The 19629-nt window shown below is 50.4% G+C and overlaps 1 protein-coding gene across 1 annotated transcript in view; it reads right to left on the reverse strand.

Annotated features, from left to right (window-relative positions):
• The window catches only part of AGAP1 (ArfGAP with GTPase domain, ankyrin repeat and PH domain 1), a 559767-nt gene extending 540144 nt beyond the window's left edge, over positions 1-19623 (reverse strand). The window contains exon 1 of the mRNA XM_046643545.1: positions 19469-19623. The gene's annotated coding sequence lies outside the window, so the exon portion shown is untranslated. The remainder of the gene's footprint in view (positions 1-19468) is intronic.
• Between the last annotated feature and the right edge of the window lie 6 nt (positions 19624-19629).

The raw sequence follows: 19629 nt of genomic DNA on the forward strand, positions 1-19629 counted from the left end.
GCCACAGTCAAAGTGATGCGGAGGAACCAGGACCTGACTCTAAACATCGCCCACAGCCTTCTGCCCTGCCTCACCCTCGCCTGCCCCGGGGCTGGATGCACAGGCAGCTCCTGGTCCACTCTCGGACTGCACCAAGATGGTTTTAATTTTTAGTTGCTTCATAGGCACCCAAACAGGTCTGACTTTCACAAATATAATATGTGATCACAGCTCGTCTCTCTTGGACTCCTCCATCTCGAAGGAGGTCTCACCTCTTTCCTGTTCTGCCTCTCCCCATCCTCAGCCTCACCCCTACAGCCTCTGTGCCCCACCATTACTACAGGACCCTTCATAGCCCATGAGACACGGGTGGCAAAGCCTCTTTCTCAAGGACAAGTGTCATCCCCGGACAGCCACAGCCAGCAGCCTGCTGAACCTAAACCCCAAGTGGATACTCACACTGTTGCCAGGAGTTTAAAATCACACCCAATTCAGAAAACAGTTCGGCTGTTTTTTTTAAAATGTTAAATATACGCCCACCACCTTTCCCAGCCACTTCACTCCTAGGAATTTACCCAAGAGGAACGGAAGCACGTGCCCACACGAAGAACTGGACCTGAAGGTTCTCACCAGCTTTCCTAGGAAAAGCCACCACCCTGGAAACAATCAATATCCATCAACAAGATAAACTGTGGTCAGGCCACACAATGGAATACTACTCAGCAATAAAAAGGACAAGCTACAGAAAGGCACTACAACCGGGATGAATCTCAGCATCGTCAAGTGGAGTGAATGAAGCCCGACAAGGAGAGAGTCCATTACCGCGTGATTCCATTTCTATTAAATTCTGGGAAATGCAAGCTAATCCGCAATGACAGACAGCAGATCAGTGCCAGCAGACGGGGGCAGGAGGGGGGAGGGGTCACAAAGGGGCAGGGGGAAGCGTCTGGGAGAAGGGAGAAGGGCACGTTCAATATCCTGGTTGTGGTTTCACGGATGCATCCATCTGTCAAAACTCATTAAATTGTCGACTTCCAATACATGCCCTCTCTCCTATAGAAACCATAACTCTAAGTTGTAGAATAAAATAAAATAAGTCCAGAAAGAGCACTGCAGCTGCAAAATTCACCAATAATTCTGACGGTAACTGCCAGCAACTGTTGCATCACATGAGGGTCACATGGTCTTACAGGTGAGTCCTGCCTAAGCGGTGAGGGTGGCTCAGGTGGGAAGTCACAGGTGGCACCACCACACACTCCCTACACCGATCAGATGCCTCGGAGGATGAGGCGGTGGGGGGGGCACGGCCACCACCCATGCTTCCCACCGCTCCCCGATCACCAGATACAAGGCCCCATCGCCCCTCACTGAGCCTGCAGGACGGGCAGGGCGCCGTGGTCTGCTCCCTGAACAGATAGGGAGGCATGACAAAGTCATGCCTGCAAGGGGAGTCTGGGCAAATGCCCTTGGAAGGAGCGCTGTGGGCAAGGCACTGGACAGGAACCAGGGAACCACCGTCCCAGTGAAGAGAGCCGCCACCGGACAGCCCAGGTGAGCCACGCCTTCCTCTCCACACCCGGTGCCCCTCTCTGAACGAGGGACGGTGCCATCTGACCCACCCCGCCCATACCTGTGTCGGAAAGCAAATCACGTGCTAAGCCTCCCAGATGCAAAACTGGCTGCACTCCCCTAGGAAAGCAGCGTCAGGCCGTGCACTGCATTCTGCCACGTCCGGCTCTGCCATCCTGCTTTGCATGACCCCAGGCACATCACGCTGATTCCCAGGGCATCCGTTTCTCCCTGTTACGCTAATTATAGCTCAGAGAAAAAGGAACTTCTATTTATGCAGGTAAAACACTAACTGCTTTCGAGCATCTGCATTATGAAAATGTCACATAATTCGTGTGGCTCGAAGTTAAGAGCTATAGTTTCAACCGGCCGGGATCAGAGGTTGTTGCAGATTCTCTGAACTTGGGTGAATCTGCAAAGGCACGTAGTCTGGAAACTCTCCCTCCTCCCACACTGTGAACCTGGAATCGCAGGCAGCTGGCTTGCCATCATCTCCCCTCCTCACACAATCAAAACCGTCGGTGAGCTTCCCAGTGCCACCAAACTTCAGCAATGGAATAAATGCGAACCCACAGCTGTTAATTTCTTTTAAACCCCGGTGAGCAAAACTGAGCACAAATGTGCGTTTCGAACCGCAAATCGGAATCTGCAGGAGGGGTGCAGACAACAGAGAACCCCTCATGTCTCTACGGGCTGATCTGAGAGGTTTCCTTTCTCAGTCCTGAGTTCAAATCCTGGATCAGCCAGGCGTGGGTGGATCTGGGCGAGGCTCTAAACTCTAGGCCTCAGGCTCCTGGCTTGTAAAACAGGGTCTCTGCCACCTCTGTCCTGGGATGGCCAGGATAAAGAGACACAAAGGATGTTAAGCCCTTAACATGGGGTCCCATAGATGGCACACAATAAACAGTTGGTGCTATTATGGATTTTAAGGGAGGGAAAGGGAAGAAACTAGGAAGGTGTTCATGAAATGTTTAATAGAAATTTCTGGAATCTGGAGCAGGAGCAGCTGTCAGGGCTGCCTCCAGGCAATGGTATCACTTACAAGGCAAATGCGTGCCTGCCTTGCTGCTGGAGCAGAGCCGTGCCCAGGACCACAGGGCTGGCCCAGACTTCTCTGCCAGCGCACCCCACCCGTCATCCACAGCCTGGTGCTGGCCTCTCCCTGATTGTCCTCAGAGCACATGGCATTTTTAAGGAGCTGTTTATGTCCTCTCTTCTTAAAACCAAACTCATAACCAACATCTGAAACAGAATCACAGGGGTGGGGGGAGAAGATGCTGCGTGCAGCTCCTTAGCCAGTCGGCACCGCGCGCTGGGCCTGGTACAGAGGACCACTCAGCAATTAGGCATCTACAGATGATGTGACAGATTCCAAACAGCAGCTTCTTTGGGGGCTCTCCAGGTACAGAAGCTAGGCATAAAAATACAAGCATGCATGATGGCAAAATGGTCCACCAATGAAAGAGCAGGGAGTTCTGAGAAAGAACTCGACTCAGCTCCAAATCTTGGCTGTGACCTGGCTACCCGGGGGCTTCTGGGAGAATCTGCAAGAGGCTGCTCCAGTCTCCTTCAAGCTCAGAGAAAAGGCTGGACTCCAGCTAGAGATCATAACGCACGCAGAGAAAAGAGCAAGAAAACACACTCTACCAAACGCCGTAAACAGACGGCTGGGAGCTCTGTCCAACGGGCTGGGCTCTGTCCATTCGGCTCCCTCGTCCACCCACAGCCCTCATTTCTCCCATCTTTGCAGAGTGTAGACAGAGGACAGGAGATCAGCACGGACTTGGGTCGAGGAAAACAAGAGTAAATGCTTGGCTTTCATTAGTGGCTTTGAGTCCTGGTGGCCCTGCTCACACAGACGCAGCTTCTGACAGCTCCTAACCCAGAAACTCTTGGTCAGAGAAACTTAAGTTTCTGATTAAAATTCCTGTTTTTATGTCCAGAAAGCCCCCAAAAAGGCAACATCATAGTCATCATAGTTTGTCATGTTTGGAATCCAAGCTTTAAAAATTCCAGTGTCTGGGGGCCAGCCCCGTGGTGTAGTGGTTAAGTTTGCACGCTCCACTTCGGCAGCCTGGGGTTTGTGGGTTCAGATCCCAGGTGCAGACCTACACACCACTCATCAAGCCATGCTGTGGTGGCATCCCACATACAAAATAGAGGAAGACTAAGGGCCAGCCCCCTGGCTGGCTGGTTAAAGTTCTTCATGTTCCACTTCAGTGGCCCAGGTTTGGGATCCCAGGCACAGACCTTCTCTACTCATCAAGCCATGCTGTGGCAGCGTCCCACATACAAAGTAGAGGAAGATGGGCACAGATGTTAGCTCAGGGACAATCTTCCTCACCAAAAAAAAAAAAGAAGAAAAAAAAATTCCAACTATCTGAATCTAAGAGCAGTTATGTAACAAGAGCCAAGGTAACAGTAACCATGGAAAATGGCTCTTCTAAACTCAAGTTTCTGGAAAAGTTCACTGAAATTAGCTTTGCACAGTATCTTCCTCCAGGATTCTGAGGCAGGGGCTGTTTTAAGAATCAACATGTGGTTGCAGTGGGACGGAGAATTCTGTCCTCTAACACTGGAAGGTATAAACTCCAAACAAGATGGTCCACGCATTTCTCCGTCCCTTCTGCCATTAGCAGGAAACCCCCCAGGCTGCTGGGGCCGGCCTATTAAACAGAGACCAAGACCACGTGCTCCTGCCTTCTAGGGGGGGAAGACATCCTCATGCATCCATACAAACACACACACACACAGAGAAACGTAATTATAAATCGCATTAAGTTTGGCTATTGTGAATAATGCAGCAGTGAACACAGGGCTGCATATATCTAGAGAGAGACATACACACACAAGAGAGAGGGAGGGAGGATGAACAGGGAGTCCAGCTAGGTGTGGTGGCCAAGGAGGACTTCCCCGGGTCCCTGGGTCCCTGTGGCATTTAAGATAAGGCCTCAGGAGCAAGAGGTCTTTTAATACAGTCAGGCTTCACTTAACAACAGGGACACGTTCTGAGAAATGCGTCGTTAGGCAGTTTCGTCCTCGTGTGAACGCCATAGAGTGTATGTACACAAACCCAATGGTATAGCCTACTACACAACTGGGTTACATGGCACTAGTCTTATGGGATCACTGTCCTACCCGAGGTCCATCGTTGACTGAAACGTCATTATTCGGCGCATGACTGGACTTGAAGGGAGCCAAGCTGTGAGCAGAATTCTGGTTGCCTGTTACTGAAATCATCTGACGAAAGGGACAGGCAAGTCATCTGAAAGTTCCTCCCACCACGATAATGTGAGTGAGGCTGGAGCTGTCCTTTATAGACTAAACCGTCAGAAGGAAAGGGTCCCTGTCCTCAGCAGACGACATGTTCAAAAGTTAAGCTTTTTCCACTTTTGGGGGGAGGGTGGTCATCGTGAGAGTGAGGGAGAAAGGGGAGGTCACTCAGAACCACCAACCTTTTTTTGTTTTTGTTTTTAGAAACTCAACCCCTAGTTGAGCGACAATTAAAGAAGTGGCAACTGAAATATATTTTGCCATAAATTCCCCTCAGCTAAAAGCCGGCTTGGACTATGACGAGACGACCATGACAAAATGGAGATTAAAAGACTAAAAAGCTTCTGCACAGGAAAGGAAACCATCCACAAAAGGAAAAGACAGCTCACCAACCGGGAGAAGATATTTGTAAATCATATAGCCAACAAGGGGTTAATTAAAAATACATAAAGAACTGATACAGCTCAACAACCAGAAAATGAACAACCCAATTGAAAAACAAGCAGAGGATGTGAACAGACATTTTTCCAAGGAAGATATACAGATGGTCAACAGGCTCACACAAACATGTCATCATCACTAGTTATCAGGGAAATAAATCAAAACTACAATGAGATACCACCTCACGCCCATCAGAATGGCTATAATTACCAAGACAAAAAATAACAAGTGTTGGAGAGGATGTAGAGAAAAGGGAACCCTCATACACAGCTGGTGGGAACGCAGACTGGTTCAGCCACTATGGAAAACAGTATGGTGACTCCTCAAAAAATTAAGAATAGAAATACCATATGATCCAGCTATCCCACTGCTGGGTATTTATCCAAAGAACTTGAAAACACTAATTTGAAAAGATATACGCACCCCTATGTTCACTACAGCATTATTCACAATAGCCAAGACTTGGAAGCAACTCAAGTGCCCACCAATGGATGAATGGATAAAGAAGATGCAGTGTGTACACACACACACACACACACACACACACACACACACACACACACAGACACACACACACAATGGAATACTACTCGGCCATAAAAAAGGATGAAATCGTCCCATTTGCGACAACATGGATGGACCCAGAGGGTATTATGTTAAGCAAAATAAGTCAAACAGAGAAAGATAAATACCATATGATTTTACTCATATGTGGAAGATAAATAAACCCATAGATATGGAGAATAGATTCATGCTTACCAGAGGGGAAGGAAGTGGGGGAAGGATGAAAGGGGTAAAGGGACACATACATATGGTAATGGATGAAAACTAGACTATTGGTGGTGAACAGAATGCTGTCTATCCAGAAGCTGAAATATAATAATGTACACCTGAAATTTACATGATGTTATAAACCAATGTGGCCTCAAGTAAATAAAAAATTTAAAAACAAAACAAAAAACGCACCCGGAGTCTGGCTTGAGATTTCAGATGCTGAGGCTCAGTTAAATGGAAATTTGGGATGGATGCAAAGGCAAGGCCGTGAGCCACGATGGCCTGAAGTCCCATGAGAGGGGAGGAGAAGAGTCCAGTTCATCAGGCCAGTGTAACCTGGGCGGGTCCCGGAGATGCGCCCTATGACATGCTCACAGCAACAGAGAACTGTGGTGAAGACTTCGAGAGATGACGGGAAAGGAATCTGCTGATCCAGTAGCCACCACCCCGCCCCCCCCCCCCAAAAAAAGGCTGTGTGGTCACAGGCCAGCTATGGGCAGGATGTGGGGACAGCTGCAGGGGGTCAATGAGGAGGAGCCCGGGGATCATTAGCCCATGATGAGGTCATCACTGGCTCAAGGACGACCCAGAAGACATGCCCCCTTGGGGCCCAGTCTAGGGACAAGAATTCCAGCCTAATCGGGTTCTATGATTAACATGGCAGAGAGGAGAATCCCACCAGAATTCAGCTCCCAGTTCAGCCCGAGACGACTCCAGTTTGGAGCCTGCTCCCTAAAACTCAAGAACTGGAGAGGTGACTGAGAGCCAAGTCAGACTTCCAGAGTCTGCCTTAAGACCTCCCACATACAACACACAGACTCCGTAACCCTACCCGTCGCTTTCACCCCGTGCTCAGTATCAGGACAATGACACACCATCACCAGGGTGACAGAGTCTCACACCTGCTTTTTATTCTCTCTGGGGAAGTCTGGAGGAACAGAATATTGTGGAGATCACCACTGAGGAGGTTCCTTCTGCAGACTCCTGCCTTGAACACGTGTGCACGTGTTACACAAGGCACACAAGTGCCAGATCATCCAGGTACTACATGGATTACACACATGCATACAATATTTCCTTCCTTTTGGGGTATTACTCTACTAAATGGAATTGTACTCTCTGCCTGTTTGCTGGGGGAAGAACTGTGGTGGTGCAACAATTCAACACAATGCCCTGTGGGCAATCCCACCTCACTGATCAAGACCTCTCCTCCCCTCTCTCCCCAACTGTGCCTCCACCAGACCTGGTCAGACTGGTCCCGAGTTCAGGGACTGAGGAGCAATGGATGGGGCAGTGGCAACCACTTCGGAGTCAGGAAGAACCTTGAGATCAAAGTTCAATCCCATAGATTCTGGGATCTGAAACTGACACCTGAAGGGACACATGCATTTCCCAAAGATCCCATGGGAAGTCACTGAGCCAGAAGCCTGTCTCAGATCCCCAGGCTAGGGTTATCTGTCCCTCACAGACCACGTAAAGTCACCAAGGCTGTGATCCTCCGTGACATCGCTCTGCTTCCAGGAAGCTGTCCCTGTGTGACATGTTCCAACAAGAAAATACCTGTGTTCCATATCAATACATTGGCCCCTCCTAAAAGCAAAGTCCTGGGACACAGAAGACTTTGTGCCACCCCACCCCCAAAACCACCGAGGCCCAGAGAGGGGCTGCCCTCCCAAACACACAACTCAGCATACAAGTCAAATCAGAGTTCAATTTATGTGGAATTCAAGACAGAGTCCAATGCGAAGTTTCCCTTTGCATTCAAGTTTGAACCGTATCAAGATTAACCCAGCAAAAAGGCTGCCCTTCCAAAGCACAAGTTACACCAACTTCTCTGCAGAATGAGACAGCCTCGCTCGCACTCGATCCCCCTGAAGGAAACCTCGTCCCTGCTGTGCCAACAATCCCCCTGGAATCAGACTCCACTCTTTCCGGAAATCTTTTGGATTCCAAGCCAAAATCAGACCAGCCTAGGAAAACTCTGCATTCTATGGAAAACGCTATTTAAATTATCCCCTGGACTGGGTGGAGAGATACCCAGCACATCAACAAGCAGGAAGTCAAGGCGATGGGTATGCACCAGCTCACTCTGAACATTCTTTCAACTCCTCCACACGTTTGAAAATTTTCATCAAAAAATGTTGACGAAAAGAGATTGCCCGAGTTGCGACCAAATTTCACCTCTTTTAGCAGTAAAACGTCTTGCTCACACAACTCCCAGACCCTAGACCAGCGGCACGCCCCCTTCCCCAGGGCAGACCCAGGAGGGGCCGAAGTCCACACAGGTGGGTGAGGGCTCCGCTGAACAGGTGAGCCGTTCGCCGACCACACCCTGCTCTCCACCAAGCGCCCCAACGTTCACGTTCAAGGAGTGCAGGAGCGCCCCATCTTCCCAGACCAACAGGATCACACCACGCCACGATTCTCTGAGCCCCAGGCAGGCAACCTGCAAACTGAAAAATCTCCCATTCCACTCCATTCCATCAGAAGAAGCTAGGATTCTAGAAGGAACGCGGGCTCTGCAGTCTAAGTCTGGAAGCCTGAGCCACTTTCAGAAACAGCAGCACTGCCACGGAGTCCAGACGCCGCTCGCCACCCAGGTGGGGCCCTAAAGACTTGTGGGGAGAAGCACAGAACACAACTGCCCCCGGCCGGAGCACTGCTCTCAGGGTGCTCCTGGCCAGGAGATCTCGGAAAGGGTTGGGGCTTTGGGAGTTGGAGGGGAAAAAACTCTGATTTAGACTACGGGCAGAAAGAGATATACACATTTTTTATTCCCAGCATAAAATGACCAGAAAGGCAAGTACAGATTGAGAAAGCTCGGGAAAACTGAATTTTTCCTAAGTGAAGAACTGGAAACTGACTTTTTTGTGGGAAGATAAGCGGGGTTTCTTTCGGCAGAGATGACAGTTTTCCAAGGCCTCCTGCTCGATGAGGCAAGATGACACGCATCTGTCAAAGACACCCCCCCAAATGTCATTAGCTGCCCATCTTCTGGCGTTCAAACAGGGCTTCCTCCGGGAGCCCCTGGGCCTGTTCTCTGCACCCTCTACTCGCCTAGGCCCTTACACACCTGGCCCACGGCACGCACACGCCCTGTCCTTGTACTGCTCGCCTTTGTGCTCCCAGCACCCGCTCTACAAGACTATGGATTAAAGCCATTAAGTGAAAAATATACACACCTGACAGACAGACAAATCTAGATGGATACATGCATCAAGCATCACGTGGGAGACGCTCCGCACGGCTCTGAAAGAGGCACAGGTGGCCAAGAGATCACCTGTCCGGACCGGCAGGACCACAGCCCAAGCCCTGCGAGCAGAAGCTCAGTGTCATATACGGGCTGATCCAGCTCCTGGAGAGAGATGCACACCAGCCATACTTCCAAGGGACTGACGGACGTAGACTGTGCCTCAGACACCCAGTGAAGAATCTGCACAGGAGGAAGTGGCTGCAATGCATTCTGGATGCCTGACTCTCAGCCTGTTGACAGACAGGGGTGACTCCTGAATGCACACAACCCAGCCCATCTCACAGGGACAGAGCCTTCCTCTACAAATCCTGGGTAACCGTCCTGTGGGGCCGAGCACTTGCCTCCTGCCCAAACCTCCAGGCATCTAAAGGTAGAATCCCCCAGACTTGCCCCCCACTCCTGTGCTCCCAGGAATCAAATCTCAGGCCCTCCTCCCGGGTCCCTCCATCCCAAGATGCACAGGCAACCTAGGGGCTGCACATCCACGTGTGTCTCTAAGGCCCCTCTGTCTCTCTCCCCAGCCAGGCTCCCACCTTCCGTCACAACAGCCCTGATTGGAACCCACCCTGCCCCTCCCCACTGCCACGCCCCAGCCCTAAGTCATCGCCTCTTCTATCCTCTGTGGCAACAGCTGAGCATCACAGCGGCGTTCCCCTCCACAAAAGGAAACCCGCAATCAATAGTTTCCTGCTGCCCGAGGAAAGCGCTCCCAGCCTGCTCTCCAGGGCCAGCAGCACTCTTCTCCATCATTCTGGCCTCTCACCCCCAGTTCTCCACGCACTGCAGAGATTCAGCTCCGGATGCTCCACTCCCACTGTCCACCAGCCTGAAAGGTCCTCCATGGACTGCCGGATGCTACCCAGCTTCCAGGTCCGGTTGAGTTCATGCTCTCCACAGAACCCCCTCCCCGAGGCAGCCACACTGCCTCGTATGGCTGGTTATCTCAGCAGGTATTGCTGTGGCCCCCTGGGCTGGATCTGAGGCGCGCTGGGTGAGGGGCTCATGTCCCACACATCTGCATACCCCGAGAGACAAAAACTGCGCCTGGCCCATTGTTGCTGCTTGATAAAATCTTGCCCATTGATTCTCACATTAGCCACTTCCTACACTCAACAAAGTGAGGATAAACGTGACCCTCCCACCCCCATCCCTCAAAATAAATATTTGCGTTTGTTAAGCCGCTGGAGAAGTTCACACACGCACACACACCCCCGAGCCGCACACACCCCTCGATCCACAGCCATTGGGTCCTAATAAGCTTCCTGGTTTAGGTCTTGGTTAGCGTGGCCTTTGCCAGCAGGGATGGGCAGCTCCCAGGACACAACAGAACAAACAAAGAAAATAACCCCTTGAGAACAGCAGAGAGTTGGCAACACTGAGCCTTTCTTTTTTTCTTTTGTGTCTTCCACATAATTGCTACAAACAACTGAAACTGAAGAGTGCTAATACATAACCACAGCACCGTTCAGCAAATGAGTTTCCCTTCAAACAGCAACACGGACCCAAAGGCTATCTCCAACCCAGGACAGTCCAAATCCAGCTGGAAATGTATTAGCCACTTAAATTTTTTTTTTATGTACAAAGAGTGGAAAGAATGAAAAGCAAAGGAGGGAGGCAGCAGGTAAGCACAGTCTGAGTGTCATGAAACGAACCTGGAACAGCAAACAAAAGTCTCTCCAGATAGGGGCCACCCGCCTGATGGAGTGGTTTCAGGATCAGCTGTATCCAGCAAGGGAGAAGAGTAACAGAAGACAGAGCACTTAGCTCCCAAGCACACATCCTACAGGAACAGGGGCACGCGGGCACCAAACGATATGGATGTAAATGTGCACAGCGGTGCTATTCCTACCAGCCCCAAATAGGAAACAACCCAAATGCCTACCAACAGTAGAATGGATGAAGGCAATCATCTCTAACTACACACACTACGGACGAGTCTCGCCTCTGCCGACCACCTTCTCTTTCTCGATCCAGATGCTGGTTACCCACAGGTGGTCAGTTTGTGAAAACTTCCTCCCTCTGACAGGGGCATCTTTCCGTATTTCAGTTCCATGTCAAAAAAAGAGTTAAAGACATTCAGGCAGTTTGAAGGGGTCTCAATTCCAAACTCCAAATAACCATCTGTGGAAAATGAGAGACCCGGGCCTGAGGGTGGAAGCTAAAGCTGAAACAAAGCTCGTGTGCGTCTCTGTGTGTGTGTGTGTGTGTGTGTGTGTGTGTGTCTGAGAGCAGGTTCAGCAGCCTGAAATAACAGGAGCTGTGTTGGAACAGGACAAGACTGAACTACCGCTCACAGCGGCACCCAGATCTTCGAAAACAACAACAAAGGGTGGGCTGACGGGCTTCCGGAAGTACCCTCCCTGGAAAGTATGCCCATTCTGCCCCTCGCAGAAAAGGACACTGGAAACATAAACAGCAGAAGTTTGGGGCAAGCTGCTCTCTCCAAAGCAATTTCTGTTCCATTACAAAAGCGAGCAAGTACTTATCTATAATACCAAATCTTGCTGAACGCCACCATCTGCCCTCACAAAGAAAAAACTCTTTCAGAAAACTAAAGTGGGTCTTGTTTTGTGGTAGGCATTCACTAAAAAAAAAAATTCTAATTCCTTCTTTTCAAGTGTCCTCAATACGGTTAGTATGTCCATATCAAGTAAAACTCACTGAGTTAAAAGTTCATTTCCTAATGATACTGTTCTCTCTTTGAGACTGTTCTCTCTCTGAGAATATGGTAACAGTAGCTTACGCGTGCCCACGTCTTAAGCTGGAAATCAACATGCTTCTATTTGCTAGAGCTTGCTGAATGTTGACATTTCTAAGACCAAACATAAATCGCTGGTGAACATGGCTGGTCATTATTTGGAATTCTTCTCTCAGAACCGTGAGAAGTGTTTCCCACCCTTTAAAAAAAAAAAGCAGCTTCTAACCATGATGCTAATGACAACCAGACGGCGTGAGCAGTTTTAAAGATTAGACAGTTGCTTGTGTAGAAACACGGTACAAATACTCCAACACGGCAGCCCAAAAAAAGACAATCCCCATCAAACAGCGGGAGAAGTGTGAAATTTGCAAATGAGCCCCCGGTTAAACAAAAACACCAATCTGTTCCCAGAGAGCTCGGGGTGGCCACCTGTTCCGGGCTGGTGGCGAGTTCTCATCACCAGTGGAAGAAACAATATCAGAGCGATGACAGCCCCCTCTCGGGCCCTGGTCCCCACCCTCAAGTCTATATTTAGTCTGCTCTTTATGGAAAATGTCCCGACCTCGCACACAGACAAACTATTTGGCTGGTATATTCAAAGGGTCCCTTAACAACCTCTTCTGGCGGGGGTGGTATTTGCTCTGCTTCCCTCCGGAGCCAAGACACCCACTTCTGGCCTCGGTTCGCTGTGAGTGGGGAGCACAGGGAGATGGAGGGGCTGGACCCAAACTACAACGCCAGCCCAGCCCCTGGAAGGGTCATCAGTGCATCTTGGGAAAGTCATTCCACACACAGCCCAGTGTGCAGGCTTCTCACACTAGGAAACGGGAACCAAAAACCCCTCTCAGCCCCTCCGAGGCCCAGGGCTCCCAGAAGGATGGGGCTGGCTGGGGGCACGAAGGCGCGTGCGCACTCAGACCCCTCGCAACAGTAACAGATGCTGTAGAGATTAGAGTCCCTTCTGCAGAGTGGATTCCGCCTCTGAGAGAGAGGTACTGCACCAAGGGAAGGAATTATGGAGCTAAGCAGCAGATCAGAACCCCGAACCCTGGATTTTAAAAATAACTAAGCTTGATCCGATTTGCCCAACTCAATCACTTAAGCAAAGGACTCAAAGCATCCGGAGCGTTGGGGAAGGGGGTGGGAGCACGGGACCCGGGTTTGACTGAATGTTGAGAAATCTGAGAAAAGACCAAATCAGTAGTTAAAACAAGCCAGAGCGAGACTCACGAACTATAAACACCTGCAGGGTACACAGGAAAAGAGAAGGATGCAAAATAAGGGATTTTAGTCTTAACAAAATAAAAAGTCTGGTTTGGGCAAAAGACAGAGGTGGCAATAACAGGGCCACAGGTTTTGTTTTGAAGGTTCCTGCAGCTGCTGTAGCGGGTTCTCCCTCCTGAGTCACTTCCTCCAGGCACCCCCCTCACTCCCCGCAACAGGCCTTGTAAGCTGCTAATAACATATATCTCTCCTTTCACAGAAATGCTCTTTTAGCTCTGAAACAGCGGTAACAAAACGTATTATCTGCCCAATTATCATAACAAGTGAATATTGAAGAACCACATCTAAATATATAGGAGAGGATGCTGAAAATCAACAAAAGACAGGAAGGGAAGTCCACAGAACCACAGACCAGGACTTAAAAGGGAATGGGACATCAGCTGGTCCTACCTCCCTAGGGACCGCCTTGGCGATGTCCATCCCCCACCTGACCACTTCCCTCACAGGGTACTCAGGACCATGGGAGTAGAGCGAACATGGACTTGAACTCATTTGGACCCGGATTTAAATCTCTCCTCCCGCTGTGTTTAAGCTGTGTCACCCCTCAGCAACTCCCTGGGCTGCTGGCCTCCCCCATAACCTGCAGGGAAAGATGAGAGGAAGACCTCTCACTGACTGGAGCACTGCCTGGAAGAACGAGCATGGGAGGGCTGGCCCAGAGAAGACCCTGCCCTTCACAGCGATGCTTCTCAAAGTGTGGTCCCCGGACCAGCAGCATCAGCATCCTCTGGAAACCTGTTAGAAAAGCACATTCTCAGGCTCGCTCCAGATCTACAGAACTAGAAGCTCTGGGGGTGGAGGCCAGCAATCTGTTTTCCCAAGCCTGCCAAGAGATTTGATTGTGTACTCAAGTTTGAGAAGCACGGTCTTCAATGTTAGAATGAAGAGACTACGTTATGTCAGTCACCTAGCTGTCACTCATTGGTCCCTGTCAATGATATTATTCTATGTCTGAAATCCACTTACACCGGACATAAAGAAACACCAACCTCTTGCAGATAGCCAGGCTGGAAAAGTTGCCAGGATTCAGCAAGCAGATCTTCTTCTTCCCCTACATCCACTAGAAAAAAATCTCATTTCCACCCCAAACGCCACATGGCATTTAGTTGCCACCCAGGCTAACCCACCAGATCCAAAAGGTGCCCAGTTCTAACACCTGTGCTCTCACGACAAGTTTCAACACACCCTCACTTCTGCCGGAGGATAAACACTATTTATATTACCAACGAGCAGCAAAAGGACCCAAGCTCCGGAGAAAATGCCAGCCCCTCCAGCAAGTCAACAATCAACAAACAATTCCTGGACATCCTCCAAGGACCAGACATGACACGCTGGATCACTGAGGAGAGGAAAAATGAACACGACCCGATTTCTGCCCTCAAAGGGCTCCCAGTCTTTCAGGCTGGAGTGGTGGAGGAAGACAAGAGAACAGAGCTGGGGGCACAGTGCAGGAGACCCCATCTGTGCCTGGGAGAGGCAGGGAAAGACGATGGCATCAGCCAGATGGGAAGGGACGCCTGGACCGGGAGGAGTCGGATGCCAGTAAGGCATGAAATTTAACTGGAAGCAACAAATAGCCAACTGAGAATTCTTTTTAAGGAGGAGACTACAGTATTTACATCAATAACTAAAAGGCCCCATACCTGCAACCTTGGATGGAATTTTAAATATTACAAATATAGTCAATAGTGGCAAAGAAAAATTATGCTCGTCCACGGCAGGAAGAAGAAATTTGTTCCCTAAACACCTACACTTCAAACACCAGATCAAATAAATTTCCCAATGAAAATCAGCTCTTACAAGTTTTGCCATGGTAAGCCACTTGACAGAGGACGTGATACTTTGGGCTATTTGTAGCAGTCTCAAATGCTTGACACCTCTGTAGCGGGAACACACTCTTGGGATGGTTTGCACATATGGCTTGTGGGACTATGAATAATCAGGAGCTGGGTTTCTATCTCATAAGGAGGTACAGAGCCGGTGCTGAGGTCGGATCAGCCCACATCCCCTCTCTCGGGCAAGTGTCCTACACTTTCTGGGTCTCAGAGGTGGCATCTATGTCATGGGACTGCCACAGGATACATCAAGATGATACAGGGTCAGCACTTGGCAATCTGCTGTACACAGACACTCCACAAAGCAGCTGTCTCATGGGATTAAGTGGGTTCCCTGCCCCATCTTCCCAGGGGCCCCAAATGCCAGGGCCCAGCCCTGGAATGCTCCTGTGAAAGTGCCCTTACCAGGAATCCTGGCAGACTACTCCCGCCAAGGACAGACCATTGGGACCTCTCCCGAACCCTCAGAGGAAGACACACCAACCACCGGTGGGGTCAGTGGGGAACTTGGTTCTCCCGATCTGCTGCCTGGTGCAGGTGGAGGCACAAATGCTGGTTGGGGGCCCCACCACTGCCAGATGAATGAGCTGGCTGGGTTCTCTTTCACATCACAGTTCGGCGGCTGGCAGGCTGAATTACAACGTGCAGTTGCTAATAGAGGCTTTATCCTTAAAAGAAGAACAAGCTTTATTTAATGAGAAAGGCAGCTGACTCATTTACCTCAACCGGTCAACCCCGGACAGACTTCTTAAAGGAGAATCAGATGGGGAAAACCGAAAACAAACTGTTGACGCTAGGGGCACGCAGGCTGCAGGCTCATCTCTGGGCACGGAGAACACCCGCGCAATAGGGCTGCAATTCACAGCATGGCACAGCCCTGTGGGACACCCCAGAAATCTGATCAGGTGAATCTGAAAATGATCGGCAATGTTTCCATAAACGCCACCGATTTGGAGGGAAAAAATAAATCTCTCAAAGCCTAAAATAAAGATTTGGGGGAAAAAACACCCTTTTTTTTTTTGGCAAGGTAATGTTCTAAAGCAAGACAGACCAAAATCACATTTCCCATGCCTCCAAATAGGGCCACAGACCCATTCTTATTTGGGAATCTTGGTGAGCTCTTTCAACTAAAATACATCAGATTCAATCCATCATTAAGAGCTTTTTTCAATCCTGACCCCACTCTGAATCACCCTGAAATGAACATTTGCCAAAACAGCCTTCCCTTTGACAAGGCCACTCCCCACTCTAACAGCAAAAATTCCTGAAGACGCCAGAAAACAGGGAAATTTTAAGTAAATTATGGTACAGCCAAATGCTAGAATATTATGCCAACATGAGAAATCGCATCTTAAAAGTTTTTCATAACACGGAAAAATGCTCACACTATGCTGATCAAGAAGCTTGTAAGTATGACTCCAGTTCTGTGTATGCACACACAGAGGCGGGAAAAAATGTCTAGCTAGACATCCTCCAAAATGCAGTTTTCTCTGTTTGGTGGAACGAGCGATTTTTAAACTATTGACTACGATGTGCATATACTTGTCCTGATTGGAAATGGTGATATTTAAAATTCATGAAGATTGACACTTTGCCGCTGGACCATCCTAAGCTCCAAGGTTCCTAGGCAGGAGCAGATCCACGTACGTTTCTTGGGGTTACTGTGATGCTCCGGGGGCACACTCAGTTATCGCACTGGGTTCCTCCAAACGCATCTTCAGTCTCCGGACCCCAGGGCAATGCTCTCTGGTTCAGTACGTGTGAATAACCCACACCCTACACAACTGCACAAAACTGTTTCTGCAGAGGTCTCTTCTCACAGGAAAAATGTCGTCCTGCCACGACTGAGCAATCCTCTCCATGTCCAAAATATCAATGATGTAGACATAAATCACAACCATATCTTCAAACTGGCACAGAGTGGGAGAACATTTCATTCTAACAAATGAACTGAGGTTTCATTAGAAGGGGCAGCGTAAGGTTCTTGGGGAGGCTGCAGACCTGGGCTCTCTATTCAAACCATCTGTTGGTTCAGACCAGACTTTGAATGACCTCAGTCAAACGTTCAAGAGGTCAATAACCCTCCCTGAGCCTCCATCCTCTATAAAACGAGGATATTGAAGCTGGCCCACATTCTCTCCCGGGGTTGGTACAGCCACACAATGAGATGATGAATGCAAGAGTATCTTAGCTAAAGTTTTACACAAATGAAAGCTGGTATCATTGTTGATAATAATGCAAAGAACAGAAGCATATTTGAATGGTTCTTAAGCCTTATTAAATTAACAACAGCCCTGACACAAGATAGACGCTCCTTTTTCTAACAGAAAAATAACAGCATCATCAAAGCCCCAAACAGGATTCATTCACTGATTCTGAGTCTTCTTAAAAATGATAAGGATTCCAGCCAAGAAGGGGTGTGAAGTCTCGCATCATAAAGGCAGGCATCAAGCTACCAAAAACCATCATCTAGGACTCACACAGTATTTTTTTTAAGAAAAGAAACACAAAAACACATCCTCTTGCTAGAAAGTCAAACTGCTTTGCTGAAAGTGCTTGAGACCCCAGAGCTCAGCTTCAAGAACGGGAAATGAAAAGGAGGCGTCGTGAATCACACTCAGCTAGAGGAATGTCCACAGTGACAAGGTGCTCTCAGCCAGCTGCGCTGAATACTTGGGCACCGGCTTTCAAAGTGTTTCATCAGACTTCTGAGGATGCTGCCTGAGAGCTGGAAAGAGACAAGTGAAACAGGCACTGGGCCCTTCCACTTTGATGGCAATGGGACCAGAGCTCAGGTGCTGGAGGACCATTTCTGCAACATCACCCCGGCAGCAGCAGATGTGTGCAGGTCCACGGCCTCCCATAAGTCTTGTCAGAGGCACACTGCAGCCTGTGCCTCTCGAGGAATCTGGAAGCACCTTAAATTGCCAACAAGGCAGCCAGGTGCACTGAGAGCCAGGCCCCACGTAAAGCTGGAGCACAGCTCGGATACTCTCTGGGAATCAGCAAGTCCCCTGTGGGTACAGCCAGCCAATCAGCAGTCTGGCCGGGACACTGTTCAAGTCCATGGAGCTGCCAAATGCCAAGAGGATCAGCACCACAACACCCACCTTCTCCATCTCACCGGCCAAGCGTCAAACCAAGGCACTCTGGGGTTAGCAATTCAGACTTCAAGGGCCAAAGCAAAGCCCTCCAGTGACCGAGGCGCCCCCACTCACAGATGGGGGTAGTTGGGCGACTGCCCGCAGCCGGGATTTTGGACACTGCCAAGCCTTGGAACGTTCTCATTGTTCCTCAACAGCGGCCCTACTGGTCTTCGCTTAGGACAGTTCCATATTACAGGCAACCCACCCTACAAGCCTTTTGCCATCACTGGCCAACAGCGATGTGAGGGGAAAGACTGCATTGACGGAGGCTGGGGTATAACTCCATATTGTACATTTACATCCTGCCTGGTGCCCCAGGTGAATCTGGGCAGGACCAAACAGAGACAATCCAGAAGCCTAGGAGCACAGGAACAAGAGCCACTGATAACCCCGAGAGACCACAGGCCCAGGAAAGGAGAACTCTGCTGCACCTGTCCGGGGGGGTCAGAGCCTTGCCTCACATGCAGGACGGGGGGTGGCCTCCAGGGATGTGAAAGTGAGACCCTGAGGCTGTGGGACCCCCTGCCCTCCTGCTAGGGTGGTTCTTCTAACTTGGCCCGGGACTTTTGGTAGAAAATACTCTATGGAGGCCAGCCTTTGCACAAGGCAGGTGGACCTGCACCTGGACAGGATGCCGCCCTCAGCGGGGCTGGCTCTCTGCGTGGGCTCAGTACAGCTGCTTCCACTGTGCCCCTGAATTTGGCAAAGACGTGAAGGGGGACGGCCTGCTCCGCCTAAACATGCTGTCCAGAGCCTCATCCCCAGCAGCAGCACCTCTCAAAACACGTCTTCAAAGTCCAGCAAGACGCTCGGCCCTGGCCTGGTAACCTGTCACGGCCCGATGGCCGCCAATCCTTCCAGCTGGTCCCCGGTATCAGCTGGGCCGGGTCCCTCGAACTGCCCAGGACACGGCCTCATCGAACCACTTTCTCACAGGAGACACTCTACTGCCCATTCTGGAATTACCGCTGACGGTCCACCTTCCCCGGCAGAGCCCGCGGCGCGCTCGCCCGGCCCTCGGCCTCCCCCTCGGCTCTCGCCCGGCCCTGCAGGGTCAAGAAGCACCGCAGTGCTCACGCGGCGGGGCAGCCGCGTGCCAAGGGCCGGCGCGTGTGTACACAAGCACGCACACTCACACGCGCGCGCACACCCCGCCGCGCCAGGGGCGCCCGCTCCCCCGAGCTTTCCAGAAGCCCCGCGGTGGCCCGGCCCTCACCTTCGATGGCGATGACGTGCTCCCGGATCTGGTTCTGCAGCACCGGCTCCTCCACGCGCTCCAGCAGCTCATAGATGGAGTAGATGTTGGGGTGGACCGACTCGAAGCGCTGGATCTCGGCCCGGATGGCAGCCGAGTTGGCCAGCTGCTGCTGGTAGTTC

The sequence above is a fragment of the Equus quagga genome, chromosome 17, assembly GCF_021613505.1.
Source record: "Equus quagga isolate Etosha38 chromosome 17, UCLA_HA_Equagga_1.0, whole genome shotgun sequence".
Taxonomy (NCBI): Eukaryota; Metazoa; Chordata; class Mammalia; order Perissodactyla; family Equidae; genus Equus; species Equus quagga.